Source organism: Peromyscus californicus, unplaced genomic scaffold, assembly GCF_007827085.1.
Source record: "Peromyscus californicus insignis strain IS unplaced genomic scaffold, ASM782708v3 Scaffold_8__1_contigs__length_139910024, whole genome shotgun sequence".
Taxonomy (NCBI): Eukaryota; Metazoa; Chordata; class Mammalia; order Rodentia; family Cricetidae; genus Peromyscus; species Peromyscus californicus.
The window spans coordinates 138872410-138897557 of record NW_026294606.1 but is presented as its reverse complement, the minus strand read 5'-3'; the positions used below and the strand labels follow the sequence as shown (position 1 = coordinate 138897557).

The following is a 25148-nucleotide window of genomic DNA, read 5'->3' as shown; positions in this document are numbered from 1 at the left end:
AGTCTGGGGCAGGAACATAGCTAGTCTGTGCCTCAATCTCCCTGTCTAAAAACCATGAATAATAAACTACCTTCTGCTCCTGAGTGCTCCAGAATTCACAAACAGCTGCATTGCAGTTTTAGGAATGTTTAATGTGCATCAAGCTTTCAATGGGATATTCTAAGTGCTTTACTCTGAATAGTGAACACAACCTGAACAGATTCAGACTGTAGTGATTTCCATTATGCTCAGGATCAGAGAGGTCAAGAAACTTACCCAAACTCACATGGCTAAGCAGAGGATGCAGGACTTTCTTCCCCTGAAGTTCCAGAGAAATTCCAAGCAGTCTCTGCTAGAGCGCTATGATGTCATGCCCTAAGGACAGCACAGGGTAAGTTGTTCGTTCTGTAACTAGGGTCATACTTATAAACTATACCGGCTTCATTTCTAAGAATCCCTGCCTCCAGAGACAAGATCTTATTTGGCATTTGGGGAGTTAAATTCTAGTTCCAGTGGCATGGCTTGTGCCTCTGCCCACTTCCCACCCCCATCACTGTGATGAACGAATATGGCTGAGGGAGCTGCTCCCAGCTCTATAAGACAAGCTGCAGTCTCTGGGCCAAAGAGGCTGAGAAGATCTCCATCCCAAAATTGTTGGCAAAGCACTTTGTGGCTTGTGGCCAAATGTAGAATAGCAGCTACCACCTGTCCTTGACTGGGGAAGTATGGGTCAGAGGGCCATACCACGGACAGCAAAACTCCTCAGCTTGAATACATGTCACCTCAACCATCCAAGGGGACTCTGGAGGTGAGGGAGACTGCCCCCGTAGTGACCAGGCCTGATCCATCCCCTTATCATTAAAATCCAAGGGGACTGGACCTGCCTGGACTGAATCTACCAAGCTGAACTCAATCCTCAGGGGAGTCTTTGCCCTGGAGGAGATGGGAATGGGGCGCAGGAGGGAGGAGAACAAGGGAATCCGTGGCTGATATGTAAAATTAAATTAAATTATAAAATAAATTTAAAAAAAAGAATCTACACATGTAAAAAAAAAATTAAATAAATAAATAAAAGCATTATGAAAGAAAAAAAAATCCAAAACCATACAGAAGGAGACTCAGTCTCAGTAAGCCCTGCAGCAGTCAGGCAACCAGGGACTGAAGCTGGCATGGGGAAAACAGCACTTTGATGGGAGAGAGATGTCGAGCTGGTAAATTGAAGACACCTTATTGTAATTTGTTATGTCATGTTTAGTTGATATCCCTGGGAGGCCTGCTCTTTTTTCTTTGAAGGGAAATGGAGGACAAGTGGATCTGGGGGTGGTGAGGGAGAAAAGGAAGGGGACTGAGAATAGTGGAGAGAGGGGAAACTGGTCAGGATATAATGTGTGTAAAGAATAAAAATTAAAATAAAAAAAAATTGAAGACATCCCTTGCCAGTGCCCTGAGCATTTGCCATCAGCAAACAGAAGAAAAGCCCCTGCAATGAAGGACCCTTCTACCTCCTGCTCTGAAGACTCCTGTAGCCCCCATCCAAGATGGGCTCTGTTGGAAACTCTGGCAGGTGAAATGCTGCCATCAGTCCTGGGCCAGGAACCTGCTTGCCCCTGGTCCAGAAGCAATGGTTGTTCCTCACAGCTGTACAGCAGCCTCTCCCAAACAACATTCAACACGAATGTCCCTATCTTCAAATTGCAAACAAACGCCTTAAAAGAAAGCATCTGCAACAGTGATATTATGTGAGATGTCAGAGGAAACCTAGTCAGAAGTCAAGACACAAACCCCTGGGAGGGGCACGGGGGTGGATGCCAGGGCTGTCTGTGGTTTCGGTAATGTTGTCTTAGAGTTGATCACACAGGAACATGGCCTTTGGGAATGTCCACCAAGCTGCACAGTTGATAGCCTTAATTATCAACTCATTAGTTGAGAAATGCCTCCGAGATTAGTGAAGCACACCTCTGCATGTGTTTGTGGAGGCATTTCCTGAGATAGAGCACAAGGGCTCTGATCCAGTCAATGATGACATCCACTGACGGACTCAAAGTCTACCTAAACTGCCAGGAGGTGGTAGAAATGTTAATGGTGGGGCCTGGCAGAACGAAGTGGGTTGCTGAGGAGTGGAGTGCCTCTGGAGGATAATTTTGGACCTGGTCTCTTTCTGCTCTTCTTTCTGCTTCTAGGCTGCCATGCAGTGTGCTCAGCTTCCCCGGACCATGCTCTTCCTCCATTGTGTCTTGTCACAGACTGAAAGCAATAGTGCCATCTCACTGTGGACTGAGACTCTGGGCCAAAATACATCCTTTCAACTTTAAACTGTTTCTCTCAGGTGTCTGTCAACACTACAAAAAGACCAAATGACACATGAACCAGCCTCTGTGACAGTCCTCAACTTGGAGGAAGAATTCTAAATTTAAGCTGGGCAAGGTGATACACAATCCCAGCACACAGGAAATACAAAGGATCAGAAGTTCAAGGTCAGCCTCAGCTACACAGTGAGATTCAATCTAAAAAAAAAAAAATCAAGCAATCAAAACAAAAATCCACTATAGATATGAACACACCCAGTATCATTCTTTGTTTACCCAAGGTTATAGCCATAAGGCCACCATCCATCCAATGGTACAACCAGTACCTAGACATCATACAGGTGCCCAAATTTGGGGACTCACAAGTACGTTCACTCATTCCACAAAGACATCCTGAGTACCTACTGTGTGCCTGCACAGATCTAGAGATGGACAACAATCAAGAAAGCAATTTCTTTTAAGTTTATTTTATGATCCCAAACAGAGAGGACTAGGGACCACAAAAGAGGCCCTGCTTTGTGTTTAAGAATGCTACAGGTTGTGATGCCACATCTTTAATCCCAGCACTTGAGAAACAGAGGAAGACAGTTCAAGTCAGTCTGGTACACAAAGCAAGTTCCAGGACAGCCAGGGCTAGACAGTGAACCCCTGTCTCAAAAAACCAAATGAGAGAGAGAAGAATGCTTAACAGATCAGCCTACTGCAGATAATCCCTTAGGTCTTCACATTCTAAGCACTGTAGTGCAGACCAAATGGAAGCTGAAAGTCTTTTCCAAGATTTTTTTTCCTTCAAGATTTTTTTTTTTTTTTTTTTTTTGAGTTAATCACTACAGCAAGGCTCTTGGAGATAAGACCATTCAGGTTCAAGCCTCCACTGTATGGCTCTGGGTAAGTTTCTAAGCCTCCCTGTACATCAGGGTCCACATCTTCAAAGTGAAAGAAATAATTATTAGTAGTGTTGTGGAAACATTAAACAATTAATAATTCTGGCACACGGTTAGCACTTAATACATGCTAGCTAGTACTGTGAAGGCTAGTACTGCTTTCACAATTTCTATGAATTCCTAGTAGGCTGCCTCTCTCAATGTCCTCCCAGGAACTCTGCCCCAGGCTTCATGCTTCATCAAAATCTTATGACACAAAGTATTCATAGTGGTCAGCAATGGTCATTCAATGCATGTCCCTCTCAAGAAGAAAAATAGAAGAAGAGAGACAGGTGGTGCTAGGGTTTGAATATGAAACATCCCTCAGCGGCCAAATGTCTGGTCACCTGGAACCCAGCTGGGGATGCTATTCGGAGAAGTCATGGAACCTCCAGGCAATAACTAGAAACAGGAAGTGGATCACTGTGTGGGTCGGCCTTGAGGGATACTAGCCAGCTCTGCTTCCAGTCTGAGCATTCTTCTTCACCCACTGAGATGTGAACATGCCAGGCTATAAGCTCTTGTTACCATGGAGGGAGACCCAGCCACCATGATCTCCATCTTCAGTAGACTATACCCCTTAAACTGTGAGCCAAAATGAAGTTCTCATTTAAAATGCTCCTTATGAGGAATTTGTCCAGAGTGATAAGAACAGTATCAAAATAATACAAGAAGAGATCAGGCTGGAAAGATGGGGAAGTAGGAGGAAGAAAACTCAATTCCCCAAAGAATCACTCCATCTTTGCCTTAGTTCCTAACAACCACACTGTTAAATACTGTAGTGTGAGCCACAAATAACTGCAGAAATGCTCAGAGTGTAGCCAGAGTGGACCAAGCTATGTCACAAACTAAAACACATCAGGTGTCCAAAACAAAGTATTAAATAAAGTCAGTGTCTTAGTTAGGGTTTCCATTGCTGCAACAAAACACCATGACCAAAAAGCAAGTTGGGAGGAAAGGGTTTATTATGGCTTACACTTCAGCACTGCTATTCATCACTGAAGGAAGTCAGGACAGGAACTCAAACAGGGCAGGATCCCAGAGGCAGGAGCCAATTCAGAGGCCATGGAGGGGAGCTACTTACTGGCTTGCTTCTCCTACCTTGTTCAACACACCTTCTCATAGAACCCAGGACCACAAACCCAAGGATGGCACCACCTACCAGGGGTTGGGCCCTCCCCCATTAATCAATAACTGAGAAAATGCATTACAGCTGGATCTCATCAAGGTATTTCCTCAACTGAGGTTCTTTCCTCTGATGACTCTAACTTGCATCAAGTTGACACACAAAACTAGTATAGGCAGTGAAGATTTCTTTATGTATTTTGGTTATAATGAGTTAGATACAGCATTAGTAAAATTAATTTCACCATTCCTTTTCAAAAGTTTGCTACTGCTAAGATTTATAATTATACATGTGACTCGTATTTCTATTGGTCAGAGCTATTCTGGCATAAAATTGTGTTTCTATGCAAAGTTCCTTCTCCACTGTTGTAACAAGATGTCCCATCTCAATACATAAGCATGCTGATTTTATTTTTGCAGATGTGGAAGCCAAACCTGGGAGGGATGAGTAGGATTTTCCCAAGATCATATGGATAACAAAGAAGGAGGTCAGAACCTGAACCCAGATCTAATGAGAGGCAAGCTGAGTACTTTCCAATATTTAATGCTAAATCACCTGAGGCTCTGAATCAGTTTCTCAATGAAATGGTATCATTACATCACCATCCCAGGAAAACATAAAGAACAAATGTAGGGAAAAGGGGCTGGCTAGAGAAACCCACCCTGACCCTGGAGCCCAGAATTAGGGAAGGATGGCTCAGATAAAGCCAGTTAGAGAAACACAGTTTAGCTCAGATCAGGGCCATCTCTGCCCCTGTCCAACTGACCTGTGAAATCAACCAATCACAGAGAAGGACAGTAGAATCCTGGCCCTAGGGCCCAGGACCAGGGAAAGAAACACAGCCTGTGTTTGGGACCTGAGCCAGAGAAGTGAACACTTTATCCCCAAACCCAGAACCCAGGAAATATGCCCTGACTCTGAGACTAGTAGCAAAATAACACTCTTGGCCCCTAGAATCAGAGTCAGTGAAAGAAATGTGCCCTGGCCTTAGAGGCAGTATCAAAAAGCCAAGAAAGGCCAGTGAAAGAAACACAGTTTGGCCCTGAAATCAGGGCCATCTCTGCCCCTTGCTCACAAAACTGGCCAATCCCTGGGCAGAAAATAAACTAACCAATCACAGTTGACTCCACCCCCTAGACATCCTATATAAACCGCCCTGCCCAGTCAGTTGTGAGCTGTTCTCTCCACCCTGGTAGAGACAGCTACTCTCCTGGACTCCTCCTTCCCAAATAAACCTCTTTCTCAAAAGAGTCTTGGGTGAAGACCTTCATTGACAGCTGAACAGAAGAACCTTGCTGGGACGTCCCATAGTGGACTGAGTGAGAAAGAGTTGGTAACACTGAGCCAGAGACTGTGGCTCTCCAGGAGAGGAGCAGAATTGCTGTGTCCTGCGGGGAAACCATCTCCCATCATACCATCATACCAGGTATATCCTGACCTTCCCGAAGAGTCAGGATACCCTTCCTTGCTGAAGCAGTTCCAGGTCTGACTCTCCCGAGAAGTCAGAAAACCTTCCTTTCCAAGGTTGGGCTGTTTCTTTGCAGTCTCAGCCATCAGAGCTGTGCTAAACAGCTCCAGGTGTCCAGGACACCTTCAGGACAGAGCTCTTGTTCTGAGTAGCTAGAGGTGTCCAGGATACCTCGCCCTCTAGGGCTGAACTGTCTCCTCACAGCTTCAGCCATCAATTTACTAACATTTGGTGCCGAAACGTGGGACACCAAAACCCAGAGTTTTTGCAGTTTACTTACAACAAACACATAATCACTTGTCACCTGGATTACCAATGGGAGGCTGTGTTTTATAGAGTGATATCCCAGGAACAGACACTGTTTAAAGAGGGTCTAGGCAGATGGTTGCAAGGATAAAATCAGGAACTGATATTCACTCTTACTACCTGGTATAAGTGACAATTCTTGGCTTAGCCTTGCCACTATAATTGCTCATGTGCCTGTCACAGACACAGTGTCTTACATGAACTAATACTGAATTTCTCAAATACCTCATAAGAAATGCACTGTTTTTGCATGTGTGTGGTATGCATAAATCTATGTGAAAAAAACATTCTCATATATGTGAGTGCAAGTGTGCTGGTGTGCAGGCACGTGTGCACGTGTGTGTAGAGGCTCAAGTTGATCTTAGATGTCTTCCTTGCTCTCTTTCCAAATTATTTACTGTTATAGAGTCTCTTGTTGAAGCCAGAACTCAGATTCTAAGGGGTCCGGCTATCCAGTTTGCTCCCAGGGATCTCTATTCCACCTTCCTAGTGCTGAGATTACAAGCACCCACCACACCTCCCCAGCTTTTCCGTGAGTTGTGGAGATCTGAACTCTAGTCTTCCAACTTGCTCAGCAAGCTCTTCATCCTTTGAGCCATCTCCCTAACACCTAAGCAATGGACTCTTTATTCCCTCTTTACAGATGAAGAAACAGACTCACATGAAAGAGCAGGCATTTGTCCCAAATAACCCAGTTAATCAGTGGCAGACAAAGAACTCAAAGCCGGCCTTTACCTATCCTCCTGGCATCACTTCCTACCTCCCATCTGGACCCCTCTGATTCTCAGTGCTAGACTACCTTTAGATCTCAACAAGCCCTACAAGGCCAGCTCAAGTTAACTATTCAATAGCATTAGTACAGCTCTATCCCATTTCCTAAAATCCACCATCCCTCCCTTTAGCCAGTAGTGAACTTTCAACATCACCTCTCCTGTACCAACCTGAAACCGAATTTGTTGCTTCTGTGTGTATTACCTTGTGTCAATGTGAGCACTTTAACAGGAGGACTGTGCTTTATCCACAGAATTATCTCTGGCACCTGGCATACTATCAGGCACATATGAATTACCCAATAAAAATTTGAGGTTGATTTAGTGAATGAAATCATCAGCCAATTAACCAACCAATTCTGATACTTTGGTTTTCTGTTCTGAGTCCCTTTTCCCAGCAGCTTCCTTTCCTGAATTTGGACGCTCCTCCCCACAGGTGGCTTCTCTACCAATCTGTTGTTGTGGAGAGAGGCCAAGTATATTGCTTTCAACTGTAGCCTACCTAGTAACACCAATTGTCACCTCTCTCTCTCTCTCTCTCTCTCTCTCTCTCTCTCTCTCTCTCTCTCTCTCTCTCTCTCTCTCTCTTAATTGCTAGGTTAATCACACACTCCAAAAGTTTCCACCCACAACAAAGGGCATGTTCTTATTCTGCAACCACCAAGGAAACAGGAATCAGCTGAAGGGGTAAAAAAAATAAAAACAGAATCCTGTGGCCCTCAGGACCTGGCCTAATGGTTGTATTTTTTCAGAACATTTGAGTCTAAGTCAAATCAGATGGAAGAAAAGCCTTGAACAAAATCTCAACTACCCACTAAGTCTATGAAGCAAATAAGAGTAGGCTACGATTGACTTTCTCATTATGCCTCCTCTATCCTGTAAGGCTACTATTACCATACCAGTGTCCAGAGGGGGAGTGAGGCTCAATTGAGAAATATACCAGTCTCTGACAGAACCTCAGAGCACAGAGCCAGGCTCACTCCTCATCATTGTATGAGTCACATCCATAATGCACATACCATTGCCCCTTGTTTATGCCTGACCCCTGCTCCTGACTTACAGCAATATCATGGACATTTCAGAGACGGGGCCACCATATGTGGTGTCCCTCTGTGAAAGATTCATTAACTTCTCAGCCATAACAAACTGAGAGGTTCTTCTACTTTATCAGCTACACCTTGCTTCAAATTATGGAAATTTTCCCTTTTGAGCATTTTGGTTCTTTCTGCTTCTCTTACATAAAATACTATATCACTCTCCCTTGTCCATCTCCACACACAACATTCCTTAAACAGTAAGCACAGAAGCAGAAGTACAGAAGAAACAGTTTCTATTTACTGTGGTTTTTATCTGAATACACTTAGAGCATACTTTATTACATTAACATAGTTTGGGGCCAACTAACTGGAGAGCATAAATATTACCCTTTTAAATGTTCCATTTTTGCTAAGTAGCTTTTTTTCACTTTCAATAAAGATATAACAAAGGCTGTAAGGCCAAAATGCAATGACATTCCCTGACTGGCTCCCATATGGAGACTGGAATATTCCAGATGCCTTCCTGTGTACCAGGTTTACAGAAGCACAGCCTTGAACCCCTGGCACTGGAAAAGGAGTGTGGTGCCCAAGACAAGCTGCATGGCTGACTGTCCAGCTTAATGAGCAAACTGCTCCAAGCCTGCAGCAGGCTCTGTGCCCCTGAGGTCTTGTTCAGCGGCCAGGTAAAGTCACCTCCAGCTCAGAGTGAGCAGGTGAAGAACTCAAAGGGGGGATGAACATCTGTCCAGAAAGCTGGTCTAAACCTCACCATCAATGAGTTCTGAGAAACAGAAGGTCAAAGAATTAGATTCATAACAAATCTTATCATATATGGTTATAAATTGATCCTTTCTAAAGGCACAGAGGAACCTGGTTCAAAAGTCTTAGTTTCAATTCCAAGTGATCACAATAAGGAATCAAGGCAACTTGGTTTCTAAGTGTTATCAAAATATAAGTGCCAAGTTTATATGGCTCTCATGAATTGACCCTTTTCCCTAGAATATGCTAAATAGAGACAACCACTTATGCTTTGAAAAAAAGACCCACCTACAGTATACATTTCAACCATGTGAGTGAGCTAGGCAAACAAGCTGTAATAAACAATGACAAGAGGTTAAAACTACAGTTAATGAAACAGGAGTCCTAAGAGGAGGTGACACTTCCATGGTATGAACATGTCAATAATGTCACCCTAGGTTTGCTTTCCAGAAGGCAGCTGACACCACAAAGAATCCAAGGGCAGTGCTATGGATAAATGGCATGAGATATACATATATGGTACACAGCACATGAGCAGAGCAAGCACCATACCACTTCTTCACCAAAACAAGGGCTTCCCATTAATTCTGTCCATGCTGAAAGTCAATCGAGGCTATATCCAAATCCTTCCAAATGGCTCCCACTTCTGTCTCTGGCAGTCTCAAAGGGATGGGTAAAAGATAGCCCAGCCAGCCAGAGGACTTGGCACGTGCCCATGACATTCTGTGACTTTCTGTGCTGTGATTACCTTGAACTCTGAGATTCTTAAATTATGGGCATTCCAGTAGATATACTGGTCACTCTTTTAATTTATCTCTCCTTAATCCAATTTTCCTCACACAGAACCACAAATCTCCCCAATGCTCCTCAGATCCAAGGGGGCTGTGAGACACAACACACAGCTAGATGAATTATGTCAGAAATGAGACAACTCATCACGATGGGCTGCAGATTCCAAGTCAATATTGCATGAGGGTTGGGTTAGAACACTCCTAGAAATCTGCTTGGCCCCAGCACTGGAGTTGCCTGGCTAGCAGAAAGCCGCGACTAGATCTTTATGTCTCAGTCTGCTCACACGTAGACCCTTCAAGGGCATTACAGTGGGACAGCACACACACACCTCCAACCTGCAGAGATGAGGCAAGCGTCATCAGCGGCTACCACTCTGCCACCATCCTGGGAAATTTCACTGTTATTTTCATCTGAAAGCTGAGAAAAACCAAACTTAATGAAGTGAATATATCACCACAGGACTAGAGAGAATAAAAGCAACAGAAGAGATGTAAGTATTCCCCAACACCCCCTGACACACTATCACCAAATGGAGTTATATTAAGCACCTTCTTTTAGCTTCTCATTTGTATTTTAGTACAACAAGATCTTGATATGTTGCCTAACAGCTGAGGCTGGCCTCAAACCCGTCCTACCTCAGTGTCCCTAGTACTGAGATAACAGACATGTCCCACCACCCCCAACTCTGTGGTCTGTCTTTGAGACAGTTAGCAACATGGGAATTAGCCTACACAGTCCTTATGGAGATGAGTTGATGCCCACCAGTTTCCCAGTGCCCATGAGAACCAAAGTGAATGGGCCTTTAACATCATCTCATTACTTTTCTAGGAAAGTGCTCCTTCCAGACACATGACCCCCATATAGTCTCTCACTCAGCAACTGAGGAAGATCCCAGGCACTCAGCTCTTTCCCTCATGACCCGTTCTTCCACCTTCTTTAAGTGTTCAGTCATCTCCATGAATTTCTGCTTCAAAAAGCAAGCTCAGGCTGAGAGGTGGTTCAGGAGGTAAAAATGCTCACTACCCAAGCCTGTCAGACTTAGATCACCAGAACCCACATATACAAGTCAGATGCCACATCTGTAATCCCAATACTCCTCTACAACAAGTGGGGAGGCAGACAAAAGAGCTCATGGGTCAGCTATCCTGGAATAAAAGCATGGCAGAAACAAGAGGGACTCTGACTAACGAGGTGGAAGAAGAAAACAGACTCTTCAAAAGTTGTTCTCTGATCTCCACATATGAGTCATGACACGCACATGCACACACAACGCACATGCACACAGACACACTTTAAAAAATATTTTTTATGTTAATACATTATCTTTCTGTGTGGTATTTTGCTATAAAGAAGGCACGTTCTTGTTTTTGTGCAATACTGTCATCCCCCAAACAGATTACGAGCTTCTCAGGGACAAGGCCAAAAATCACTTCATCCACCAATGAACCCAAAGTGCTTAGGGCAAGTCTCACATCAAGTGATGCTCAACAAATAGCTGTGAAATAACTCAATTAAAAAAGAAAAAGAAAAGAAAATCTAAGTCTACAACAGGTTGGTCACAGGTGGCCATACTACATCAGAGTGTCATCCAAAGCTATTCAGTCTACTCCCTCACTAATTCATCATAGTTGAACTGTCCTCTCTTTCTCTCGAGGCTGCTAGAAACACAAGATTTGGAAGCAATTGTGTATTTACAAAGATTTCCCTGGATTGCTGTATGTCATATTTTTTCCCTGGTAGCATTAAAGAAAGTGCATTTTGTACAGGGCTATCCTGGGGATGAGTCAGCCTGGAGGAGCTGCCTACTTATCAAGCTCCACATGCCTTCTGAGGGCTATGCATCATGCCAACTCCAGCAAATGGCTACCCTGGAGAGGCCTGTACTACTACCAAGCCCTTTGCATTTGGCTAGAATGTCTCAACTATGCGGGAAATCAGTAGGAGACTAGGCAAGGCCAGATTGGGAGGCCCTGAAAGGCCACATGCCACCATCCTGCAGAGTTGGCAGAGTCTCGAGGTCATGGCTTACACTGCAGGCTGACAACACAGCCTTTCATCTGCTGGCCCAAGAAGGGAAGTCCACACCTACTGCAAATCACTGTCTTACTGGCACACAGTCACAGACTCCAAAGTCAACCTTCCTAGAACAATGGCAGGCAACTGGAGGCTTCTGAATGCTCAAATTGCCCTCTCCCCATTCTCTGAAGCCCAAAATCCCTGCCAAGCACAAAGGCAGTATCATCTGAGCCTTCATGGCACCGGTAGTACATGGATTGTGAGGCTTTCTGCAAGGGAAACCTTTTTTTTTTTTCAAAAAATAAAAGCACAGGTAACACCTTTAGAGAAATACAAATGATAGCTGTGATTTGTAAGTGTGAACTCGGCAGGTTTGGTTTGGGTTTGGTTTTTATTCTTACTGTTGCTGCTTTAGGCAGTGTGAGTGATCAAACCCAGGGCCTTGCACAAGTCAAGCAATCACTCTCTTTACCACTGATATCTACAATTTCCTTTCTAAAGGGTCACTTAGAGTGACAACAGTTCACATCCCTTTTATTACTGAGATCTTCCCACAAATTTCCACTCCATACGTACAAAACCCTCTCAATGACCATGCTAATATCCCAATTTTATAACAAGGAAACTAAACTCCAAAGTGACTTAGTGGATGTTTAAGCACTATCCTTTCTTCCAACTTCTTCCCTCTGAGTTTGAGGCCTGATAATACAATTTATTGCTTGGTCACCCTATAAAATACTGCGCAGAAACAAAAGGAAGCAGACTGTCATCCGCCTATACAAAATGAGGAGGATCCTTGGGGAGAGCAGGAAACTTCACCCAGGCTTCTTGTCCTCACTCCATACATATAACGGCACAGAGGAAGAAGACACAGAGGGACACCCTGTGGCTGTTGGGCTTTCCCTTCTCCTAAGAATAAAGTAAGAAATGACCCAAGGGCAATTGTTTAACTCACAATTATCCTAAAGCTCTGATTAAACATATATTCCCATTTTGCCCATGGAGAAACTAAGGCTGAGATTATATGTAACCCATTCAAATCCAAGGAAGCAAGCCACACATGCTTTCAAACTCAGGGTGGCCTGGCTCAAAGAGTCTTCCATAGGCCACACCAGGCTCTAAGACTTCAGCCCAGACCACTAGATACCAAAGCAATGACTCACTGGTTCACCCAGTATAACCATTCACATGAATGACTAAGAAACTGCATTAATTTTAGATAAGATCCAAATGCCAGTTTTAAAAAATTAAATGAAAATAAATTAACTTGGAAGTCTCAGAGAATGTGTAGAAGCCCAAAAAGAAGCACTGTTTTGAGTCAAAATAGTCAACATCTTCAAAAACCCCTTCCTGTGGCTTTTATGACTATTTCCATTTCTTTTCCAATGTAAGGAATGACATGTGCATGGTGGATAAGTATCAAACAAGATGTGATCACATGCAGTATCTATGTCACAGATAGTGGTGAGGATACAGTTAGCGTGTACAGCCCTAAATAACTACAAAGAACCTTAAGTGAATCCTCACACAATACTCCCAAGAGTCTAAAATAACATCACCCACTTTACAGATAAGGAGATGCATATGGTCTGTCCAGTAGCTTAAAGTTGCTCTCAAAGTCACATCAAGTGCCTGACCAGGTCTGCCTGGTCTTAAAGCCCACACCTGACTCCCACAAGAAAACCCTGTTGCAGAACTCTGTCTTGGCATGGCATCATTGTTGCCTTGCTTAAATCTCTGCAGCTGTAACTTCCTGCAATACGACTTTCACAAGATTGGGCCCAGTAGTATTTCCTTATGGAATAGGGAGCAGAGTCCTCACAAGGTAAACAAGGCCTCTTCCCTCTCAGTGGATCTACAAGCCACTAACAACTGCTGAAAAGAGATTCTTTGTTGGTGGCACTGCTGCCCATAAACTGCCCATGTCTCAGGATGTAAACCCCAACTCCAGTGAGACTCACAGTACACCAAACTAGACTTTTGTGAAAAAGTTTCTTTGGTCTACTGTTGTCCTCTCTATCTGCGGTGAACATAAATACACTCCCAAGGAAAAGTCACACAACCATGATAATCAACAGGTGACACCTGCTTTGCAAATTCTTACCACATTCCCCTCAAAAGCATCACTGCTCTGCTTTAATTACAGGAGATGCTCCCAAACCCCCTCGTTCAATATAAATGAAAAGTGTTCGCATTCAGCTGCATTGTCTTTGGTTTTATTCTCATATTGGCAAGTGCAGCTGTCTTGACAATTTTTGTGGCATAGGTCCAGGAATCCAGCTCCCTCCTGGGCTAGGCAGACTTGTGACATCTTTTTCACTGAGAGAAAAGGCAGCACATCTTCTGCAGTCCACTCATTCGTAAATTTGAGATTTGGGAGATGGATTAACTTGCGCTGGAAAACCATGCATGTTGGTGTCCTTAAATAATCCCTCTTCTTTTTTTTTTTTTTCTTGCCCTCTGAAGCCCCAACACAGGGCAAATCAGGCTTCTCGGGGAAGGGGGGGGGGGGGGGCTCATTCAGTCCACAAACATTCAGACCACTGAATGAGAGCAGAGAACATGGGAGGCAAGCCCTGGATCTGGTGTCTGCAAGGGATCTTATAATGCTCATGGGCAAAGAGAAAAGGAGACCTAAATGTAGCAGTGTGTGCTTATGTATGGCATGTAGTATGTATATGTGCAGGTATATATGCCTGTGTGCATACATGAAAAGTCCAGAAGAAGAAGATTGGTGTTTTCCTCTATCACTCTGCACCTTACTGTCTTGGAAAAGGAACTAGAAGCTCATCTCATGCGGTAGGCTGGCTGGCCAATGAGCTCTGGGGATTGACTTGCCTACATTCCTCAATATTGGGGTTATAGGTACATGCAGCCATGACCATTTGTTAGATGGGTGCTGGGGATTTCAACTCAAGTCGCCATAATTTGCAGACCAAGCACCCTTACCTACTGAGCAATCTCCCCAGCCTCAATTTTGCTTTTTTTTTTTTTTTATATCATTGCTACAGGCAGATGCAACCAGCTATGTTTGCTACAAAGGGATAGGGATTTTGGAAATGGGCTTGAAAGAAGAATGACATGGCGGTAGGGGGTGGTAGGCTCATTTATTTGCTGTTTCCTGGATGCTTCAAAGCTTGGCCCAGTAAATGCCATGTGGTTCAGGAAAGCTGAAGGGTCGCCGGCCCTGTGGACCGGGTACCTTCAGTACAGAGGGATGAGAAACACATGGAAATATACATGACCAGCCACATCAATACTAACATGGAAGACCCAGGTTTTTCACCAGGCTAAAACTCTGTCAAAGCCAACTGAAAGAGTCCCTCCTGCTTAATAGATTTGCTCTTTTTCTTTTTTTTTCATTTTTTGAGTATCTATTGTGTGCAAGGTACCATACTATATACCAGCATCACGAGAATAAATTGTAAGGATGCCAACAACAGGAAGTGAAGGTGCAGAAAAAAGAATGAAACTTTTGCATCTACACTGCATAACTTTAGCAAGTAGCTGGCCTTCTCTAGATTGCTTAATTTCTGCAAAACACAATCAACATTAGTATCCACAGCTTGTACCACGATGATGCTTTCATGAGATCATACCTATAAAATGCACAGCAAACATATGTCTAGTAAAAATATGCATTGGGCTCTTCTTTGTGAGAAGCTGATTATCAGAGGAGGTTGCTGCTCTCTGACACCAGCTTTAATTTAAGAATCTTTGGTCCAGTGAAAGCAAAGTCATTGGATACTTAATGGGAAATCAGCATTGATGTTATGGCTTTGATGAGAAATCTACTTTGAAATGGTTCATTTTAACTGGGATTCCTCATCAATACTCGTCTATTCTGGACTTTGATAGCACAATCTGAATGCAGCTTCTCCAAAGGCCATCTAGGCTATGAAGTCTTCTCTGATCATTCCACAGCAGCCTCCCTCCTGAAACTCTTTACTGAGTCCTTTTTTAGGGTACTCAGCACCTTCTCTACACTACAGGACAGTTAATTATGTCATCTTTGAAGGGACACTAGCCCCCTGGAGCATGTGGCTCTGGCAGGGCTTGTCCTTCTCCCCCATTCCCTCTGTCTTGCTAAAAAAAAAACTGTGAGATCATATTCCTAAAGCTAGCCACCAAGGTCTATTTCCTTATTTGGCCACTTCCTCCTCCTGAGGCTGACTACCAAAGTCCAGCAATCAAAAGCCCCCTTTGGTCTACCTAATTAACATGCCCAGTTAAAATTAAAAAACCTCATCCTAACACAGGGTTTCCCCTTTACCCTTCTTTATAAACCACCATTTGCCTACATGCCCCATGTCTGTCTCCTTTGTTCCTCTGGGACAAAAACCCCATCCCCCTTTCCCTTGTCCCCTTTACCTTTTCCATTGCCCTCTATCTACTTTACCACCACATTCTAACACAGACCTCCCCTTCCCCTCCTCTTAAAAATTACAACTGCAAGGTCAATTTGCTGCTTTTCTGCCTGAGTCAGAAAGCAGCTACTTTAACTTTTCTTCCCTGCTTAATAAAGGATCTCTCCATGAAAACAGGTGTTTTGGTGTGGTTTGTGCCTAATCCAGGATCTGGGAGGGAGCCCCCACTGTGCAGGAGTCCCCTCCAATCTTGTCCCTTCCAACACCACCAATAAACTCCAAGACTTGTTCCAAGCAGGCCCATCTTCACATCACATATATCATATCAATACTCATTGCACCAAATGCTGACTAAACATTGATGTCTTTAGACCACCACTCACACACATGCATGGTTGGAATGGAACTCAGCTGATGAGCAGATCTGACTTCTCACTGGTGCAGCCAAAGGTGGCTCTATACCTCCTATTCCTCAGACCAGAAGGATAGCAGAGCACATTCTTTTCATAGCAAACACAAATACTTACCAGGAAATAGAAACACTGGGATCTTGCGAAGTACAAACTTAGGACTAGAACCTCCACTCCCACCTATGAGTCAAAGCCAAATACAATGGTAAAGGCCAAAGTCAAAAGTCAAGGAACCTGGGCAGGAATTCAGAAAAGCATAGAGGATTGAGACCATGTATGCAAATTGCTTATGCCATGTACCTCCTAGGCACCTCACACATACAAAATGATCATTAGGCCCTGAATAAATGAACAAATGAAGGAAGGAATGAAGACTGAGTACTCTTCAGAGCCATGTCAATTCAGAACACATGCCAATTTCACCAGCAGCTACTGTGACTCCTAAGTACAGTATGCCAGAAGCACTCTCGTTAAGTACTAGTTTGCTGCATCCCTAGGCTCCATGGTACTTTAACTAAAGAGGAGGTTATTCAAAACCTTGTATGCTCATACTGTTATTTTTTTTCATGGATCTCTGATTATGAAATAAATCAATATTCCCACTCATGCCAGGATCTCTTTACATGCATACCATCACCTCTGCACCAAAAATGGGGAAGTGATTTGCATAAGAAGGAGAAGGGAAGGGATTAGAGGGGGTACTGTGAAGAGGTGAATTTACATCCAACATACAGTGTTTAATTTTACTTTTAACTACCTGGCTGAGACTAGAGGTGTCAGCAGCAACACATTAAAGTCTATGAACTTATGAGATGATGCATTATTGAAGCCACAGCAGGGAAAAAGGCTCAGTTTAGAACACATAAAAACTAAAGTCTGCAGAAGCATCATTTTCCATTACAAAGTAAAGGCGAAAGAAAGAAAGAAAGAAAGAAAGAAAGAAAGAAAGAAAGAAAGAAAGAAAGAAAGAAAGAAGGAAGGAAGGAAGGAAGGAAGGAAGGAAGGAAGGAAGGAAGGAGAAAGGAATATATTTTAATTAGATATGAAGACACTTGCTCCAAAAGGGTAGTAAAATCACATTATGCCATACTGCGGATCCCAGGAATGCTTGCAGTTCTTTCTGGAACTCAACCTAAGTTGAATCTCAGCTTATTCCATTTCCCACTCTGGATCCTGCCGAAACCACAGACATGCCAACATTTATTCATCCACTCCTAAAATATATATTGAGACACAAGATAGGAAAACAGAAGCCTACTAGCATCAGCTTACATTCATGTAAATTACACAGCACATTAACAGTGATGCCACAAACAGAAGAAAAAAATATGCAGGCTAAAGGTGGCGGGAGCACAGTTAACAGAAGCATACTTTTAAACAGGGTGATAATCGCCAAATGTTTCACATCTCTAAGGCACTTTAGATTCTCTGCACTTCTACTTTAAAGAATGCTCAAGTAAATCACTAAATTAAGTTATACAGAGCACCAAACCATCACACCATTCACTCGAGCAGACACAAAGTGATGCCCCTCCCATAGAGGCATCTGTAGTTTGGTACCTTCTCTGGAAAGCCAAAAGTCCCAGATTAACCATGAACTAGAAGAACTAGAAGCAATGGCTAAAGGCAGTTTGTGCAGCACAAGCATCTAGATTTCTACACATCTCAGCCCCACAAGTACTCCTGTCCCCTTTGCAGCTGTGTTGAGGAGGAAGTGGAGAGACCACAGTGAAGGTTCAGGGGTCTACTGAGACCATAGGGAGGCTAAGAGCCTTCCCATCTATGTTTCCAGATCCAATTCCTGTGGGCCTGGACCATGCCAGTCTAAGGCTAAATGGAGTTGTAATCGTCAGACCACACACTCAACCAAAGCTCTTTGTTTTATCCTCAACCTCCCACATATAGAAGCCATTCTTCCCAGTGTTCTGCAGCAAGCTAAACACCTCCATACCTGGGGTGTGGGGGACCCCAGTGGTGAAGATACACACAGTTCAGATGAACCGTCAAGCTTCCTGACTTCCAGCACATAGCCAGGATAAAAGCCACTGTAATTCTTAAAATTCAGCACCAGGGCAGCTCACTCTACCCAAAGCTTGTGAACCTACTTCCCTGGTCCCCTAGCATTATTTCAGTGTTGGATTTCTATAACCCATGTGGTTCCACTGTGATCCATCAGGAAAGGATTTTAGAAACCCCCTAGGCAGCCTCCATGAACTACAGCTCCACCTTCCAAGTAAAGCTGAGCCAGAGAACCTGAAAGCAATACCTCTCTACTCCCTTTGGAGGCACTAAGCCCAACCAAGTGAGAACATGGCTGGGAGTTCCAATCCCGGCCACATACAAGCACTGTGTGACAAGAAAACAAGCCCCAGTGCATCGCAGTGTGCTACTCTGTACATCAGGTACCTTGACACCCACTCATCAGGCTGCTGCGAAGACACAATGAGAATCATTAATCAAGAAGTTGACATATTGCAGGTGCTCCAAAAATAATAGCAGTTCTTGTGAATTTACTGCATCGGAGTCAGTCCAATGAGAGCTTATACACTGAGCTAGGTTTTATAGGATACTTCAGCAGTTTATAGGAACCAGCAAATAGGACAGAATGTTTTAAATTAAAGTCATCCCAGCAAATATGATCATCCAAATTTTGTATTACATCACAATAGAAAGGCAAGATATGGGGATATCAGCAAAAAAGGATAGGGAAGTAAGTTCACCTGCCAGAAGTAAGTAGGTAAAACTGGGCACCAGTATCTCTAAGTGGAGCACATAAGTCAGAAAGGAGAAGAGGACAGGAAGGGAATAGGAAGGATGATTCACTCTAACCATGATTACATCTAAGTATACATAGAAAATGGAAAAGTAGGAGATTCATACTTTTCCTCTGTTGCCAGCACGTGAACAGGAAAAGATGCAGACCTGAGGTGACCAGGGTAGAGAGCCAGGATGGAGTCAATTCAGGCTCTGCATTAGTGAGTTATTGCTGCACAGCAAGCTACCATCAGCCCGCAGCTCAGAGCAGCAGACCTGTGTGATCTTAGCTTTTGCAGTTCTGGCATGAATCTGGCCACAGCATAACAGGTCCTCAGGGCATCAACGTGCAAGGCTGCAGTAGGTCACCAGGTAGTGTTCTTGTGCATGGAGCCTCTACTCTAGTGAAAATCTACCCATAAGCTCATCTGGGTGTCCTTTCATTTCCTTGTACCTGAGGGACCTGCCTGCTTGCTGGTTGATACGTAGGGTCATCTTCAGCCCCTGAACCAACCGAAGTTCTTTGCTGTGTGTACTCGAATGTGTGGCAACGTGGCAACTTCATCAAGGCAGCAATAGTCTCATGTAAGACTAAACAGAATGTAACAGAATGAGATCCCAAAAGTGCCCTTCCTGTCCCTCTGCCATTGACTATTGCTTATGAACAGGTCAAGTTTCTTGTACACAGGTGAGATTTATCCAGAAGGCCCCCAGGGTATCCATCTCCTGGTATTACAATCTGGCTCTGTTGCACTGTTTGAAATTTCTGGAATTAGATACTTATTCTTTTGGTTTTCAGATGAAAGTTGGGCAATGGAGCTTAAGTGTGAGAAGCAACAAAGTGAAAGTGCCTTCCTGCTAGCCAGCCCTGATAACAGACCAGGCAGAGTTCCCCAGTGAGAAGAAATCTGGGTTTAGCGCATCGCTTTCCCAGCCATCACCCTGAGTCTCCATCAGGACCTACACAGGTTAGAGGCAGAAGACCCTGAAAAGCCTTTACCTCCCTTCCCCAAAAGCACATGAAGAAGAACAAAGAAAACCTGGCTGGTCACACCATACTGGCAAAGCAGCTGCTGCCAGGATTCGAACATGTTACGGCCTTTAAATCAAGCCCATTCTTCTGGGAAGCTTTATACCCCCACTTCTCTGCTTTATTTTGCTTACCCCCAAAACCTGCAAACAGTAAAAACTTTCACTGGTGATATATGAACTTGAAATCCCACATGCCAGGTGGGATAGGGACTCTTTCCTTCACCATTTTAATGGATGCAGCTTAGCAGGATTGAGTGCATTCTGCTCTTACACAACCATCCATCTCAGAACTTTATGTCCACCAGCTGAAACTGTATGCCTTCTGCTGCTGTCCCAAAGCAGCACAAAGTGACAGAGAGAAAAGCTGGGCCTTAGAAACCACAATGAGTAAAAGGCAGGACAGAGAGGCATGATGAAAACATGCTCTTATCTGAGTCCATCTTATCTTTGCAGTGAAGGTGAAATCCCAGGGTGAATGCCAACCAATGCACTGACAGCTGAATGGTGGCGCTTTATTACGGAACCTAAATGACTGCAAACAGGCCATTATCAAATCTCTTTGGTGACAAAGCTCTGTGTTGAAGGGACAAATAAAAATAAGTACATTAAGCATAATAAATCACAGGGACCTGTCATTGAGGCCCATTATCTCTGGGGCATTACTGGGCTGTTTTCCTATGGGCTTTCAGCTATTGGATCCCGGTTTATTCCTCGTTGTTTTGATATTGCATCCATTACTCTCAGCACCATGAAGAGCCTGCTGTTTCTCTGCACTTCTGGGTGGCAAGGGCATAATTTGTTTTATGATTTGCAGAGGAGGGTGTGTGGTTTTTCCATCTTTAAAGGATGCCTTCAATAATCATAGCAACAAGACCCTGATTTAAAACACAAGACCTGGTCCTGTTTTTCCTTCCAGCATTGATGTGACCACCGCTGTAGCAACTCAAAGGCACCCAATAGGAGGGATCTGTAGTTTCTTTGGGGAACAGCATGTGAAAAAAAAATGTAAGTCTTGCTTCAAAGAGTCACTAAATCGTGATAAAGGTGGCCTGGGCTGGAGAGAGTCAGCAAACAGCTGGAACTCCAGAGCGGAGGTTTTACTACTCTACTGGTGTGACCTTGGACAAGTTCCTTGATTTTTCTGGACCTAGAGTAAAAAGTATAAAACTGTAAGTGTTTTATGGGTTGTTTTATTGTCTACACAATAATCCAGCTGATCCACATGTCTCTTTGAAGCCCTAGAAACTCCTATCTTTCAATGAGACACAGAGGAAATACGAAGCACTTTGATGACAACACTTCTATTTCCTCCTTTCTCCCCATTGGAGAATGCATCTGAAGAGAAAAATCATGCAATGGTCCAAAACTTGTGCCACTAGCCCCTTCCCTTACCCAAGCAGGAACCTTCTTCTCCCTGCCCTCTCATTCTGTGAGGTAATAATTTCTAGGACACCTCATTGTAAATCCAGGCAAGTCCTCTGCTAATATTATCCATCAGGAAGTAAGGAGAAGGACAAGTGCTTAAAGGAGAGCTATGCTGGGCCAGATCACCACGGTGGAGGCTGTTAGAGTCTTCCCCATCAGAAATGAACAAGAGAGCAAATTCCCTCCACTCTTCTGCAAGATGGCTGCCAACTACTGCATGCAGTGAAGAGACATCAACAGTCCTTTCAGGCATCCCAATTTGAATTACCGCATCTAAATCTCCCCATGAAAAGAACACTTCTTGCAATGTAACGCTTCCAAGTGTGGCACTATGTGAGGCCACCATATAACAAAATTGATCCCAGAACTTCATCGTCCATCTAAGAGGCAGTGACATAAAACCTGCCAGCTGACATTACCCAACTATCAAAATACTCCATAAAGGACTCAAATTCAGAAAAGGAAAGAAAAAAGTTATAAGCTTTCCTGCGTTAGAAATAGAGCTGGGTTTTACGGATCATCAAAGCTCGTTGAGCAGCCTCTTGGGAGTGGAATAAAGATTCTGTCTAGCCAAGCGATGCCTCTGGCTTTGCAAAATTTGGTGTAACAGCCCAATAAATACCAAGTGGAGTTAGATATATGGTAGTTTTTAAGTCCAGAACTGCAGGTGGCGAGTGACAAAAGAAGTGACTTTGACTGGAATCATAAGGGTTAGGAACAGCCCAACCTGGTCATGATGAACCATGCCTCCCTGAGCAAGTGTTCCATGTAGAGACTTTATTGTATTATCTTTCTCACCCCGGAGGAGGAGGGGTGGGAGATGTACAACGCTGACACATTGCACGTGGCCAACAATTACAGGTCACTGAATGAGTGAAGGGAGGAATAAGTCTGGGCAAAGTGACATTAATTACTGTGGCCCTCAGAAATGTTAATCCAATGATGAAAATTAGGATAGGATCTATTTAACAATGAAGTGAGATTTCTGCAGCGGTTTAAGCATCTTTTTTTTTAAAAAAAAAAAAAAAAGGACTAGATGTAGTAGCATATGCCTGAAATACAGGCATTTGGTTGGAGAAGTAAAAAGATGGTGAGTTCAAGGCTGACCTGGGCTACACAGCAAGACACTGTCTCAAAAACAGCTACAAAACAAAACACAAAGTCAAGATGTGCTTACCTCTGACATTTGTATTACAATGGAAGCTAAAAGAAGCCAAAGCCCCACCCCCCCTCCTTGTACTGTCAGTGTGAAGGTTTCCAGGGTTGTATTTGGTTTGTTTGTGGCTTTTACCCCTAGGCATTACAAGTGATTAGAAGAGGCCAGAAAAAAAAAAGAAAGAAAGAAAGAAAAAAACTTCTTAGCCTCTGCCCTAAGTGAAGCTCTTTTAAATACCAAAACCTAAATTACAAAAACAAATTAATAAAAGTAGAATGCACCCCCATACTATGCTTTCCACAAAAGATTCAAGAGCTAGGATGTATCTCAGGATCCATACCAATTTACGGGAATGGCAGCAGTCATTTCACATCCAATTCGGACAAAGCAGGCAACCAGTCTAAGGGTGTAGCGCCCACCACAGTGATTCTCTAAGTTCCTACCTACCATGCAACTTTACTCAAAATTCATACTTTACTTCTCAGTGTACTTTTAATTTAAAAAACTCAGAGACTGTCATGGGTAAGATTTAGCATGGGGCACTGTAACGTCACCCTAGGCATACATACAGATGCTCCTTTACCTATACTATGCTTATGTCCCAATAAATCTACTGTAAAAAGGAAAATAAGGTATGCCATACACCTAGCCTACCAAACTCAGCAGTGTACTACACTTCAGAGCACAGGTAGTTTACCACCCTGGTGTAGTGGGTGACAGGCAGCTATAGCTCCATTCCGCTTTCCACCATCCTGAGGTGACTACTCTGTATCATCCAGGAAAATGTAAGGGCAATATGAAAGCCTAGACTTGACTTTACAGGCTCCATCTTAGGGAAGGGCCACCATCTTAGACCACCTGCTATACTCAGTTCCAGGAAGGACCTCAGAAATGTGCCATGACAACTCCAACAGATACAGGGCAGTATGCTCCTGCAGACATTCTGTCTGTGGTTTATGGCCCTTGAAGATATCTAGATAATCCTGTTGAGCAGCCGAGATAATCCTGCTTAGCAAGTTGTGGTTCCCTTCCAAAAGTCCAATGCAATAGTTTCAAATGTAGTTTTGCACTGAATGTCTAGACTAATAGTTTCAAAAAAATCACCTTGCCCCATATTCCTTCTACCCCATCCCAAGATGCCAAAGCATGTAATTCCAGGCTTGCAATTTTTCACTATAAAAACTCTCTACCTCTTGGCCCGCAGCTGCCACATTTCCCTCCATCTGCCTGGCGGTGGCCCAGTTTCGAACCTAACAATAAAAAGACCCTTATATGCTTGCATCAGAAACCAGCTCCTTGGTGGTCTCTGGGGGTTTTGCGAAATGGGTACAACAAAAAGATCATAGTTCAAAACCTGAAGAGTACTGTTTCCATGAAGGCATATTACATCCACATCATCCCAAAGTCAAAAGATTCTAAGCTGAACCTTAGCAAGTCAGAAACCATCTGTGTTCTAGAACACATTCTCACAATACTGCGCTTGATCTCTAAGCTGAAGGTGGGAAAAGATGATGGTCCATTTTTCACATATAAGAAAATATGAAGTCAAGAGGATTACAGGTTTTATTGTGTCATATTTACTGCTTCCAGAAGATATGCTGGAGTCCTATTCCCCAATATCTTAGAAAGAATTCTTTAAGAATAAGGCCTTCATGGAAGTGATCGAATTAAGATGAGGTTATTAGTGTGAGCCCTAACCACACAGCTGGTACCAGTACAAAAGGGAAAATTGTGAGGCTGGGAGATGGCTCAGTGAGTAAAACACTTACCTCACAAGCCTGAGGACCAGAGTTCAGAGCCCCAGTACCCGCATAAATGCAGAGCAGGTGTGGTAATCTACTTGTAAACAAAGCACTGTGGAGGCAGAGAATTACCAGAGCAAGCTGGCTAGCCAGCCCATGAGCTCTGGATTCAACTGAGTGATCCTACCTCAATATATCATGTGGAGAGCAATAGAGAAAGACACCGGATATCAACCTCTGACCCTACATGCAAACATGTGCACAAACACACATATATACCCCTTGATACCCAGTCTGATTCTCGCAGGAACTTAATTGTTTTCCATCCAGACAGCCTCTAAACAAGAAGTGATAAGTACATTTTGAGTACATCGTGTAGCAATGATCTTTCTAGAGCATAAAGCTTAGAAATTTTTTAGATGACAGGTAAGCAAAATTAAAATGAAGGATGGGGGGTAGTGTTAACACAGAAAAACTACAACTTGACAAGACAAAGCCTATCACATCTCCTCATCTGATGCTCCATTACCAACCCAGACAGGCCAGACAATGAGCACACGGCAATTAAATCAACAGTTAACACACAAGCAAGAAGAGTGACAATGTCTTGACAAAATAGATAAATGGGCAGGTCTGTCATCTGTCTAGTGTTAAAGATGATGAGCTCAGAGAATACATGAAAATCATTTCAACACAAAAGTAGCCCTTCTGTGATTCGGTCAATTCACTTACGAACCCCTATGTTTGCAAAATGTGGTCCCTAAGACACATAAAACAAGA

General features: G+C 43.5%; 1 protein-coding gene across 3 annotated transcripts in view; it reads right to left on the bottom strand.

Annotated features, from left to right (window-relative positions):
• The window catches only part of Large1 (LARGE xylosyl- and glucuronyltransferase 1), a 569590-nt gene that overhangs the window by 528441 nt on the left and 16001 nt on the right, over positions 1-25148 (bottom strand). The window contains exon 2 of one of the 3 annotated variants that reach the window (XM_052728940.1): positions 256-354. The exons of the other annotated variants lie outside the window; for them this stretch is intronic. The gene's annotated coding sequence lies outside the window, so the exon portion shown is untranslated. The remainder of the gene's footprint in view (positions 1-255; positions 355-25148) is intronic. 3 annotated transcript variants of the gene reach the window in all.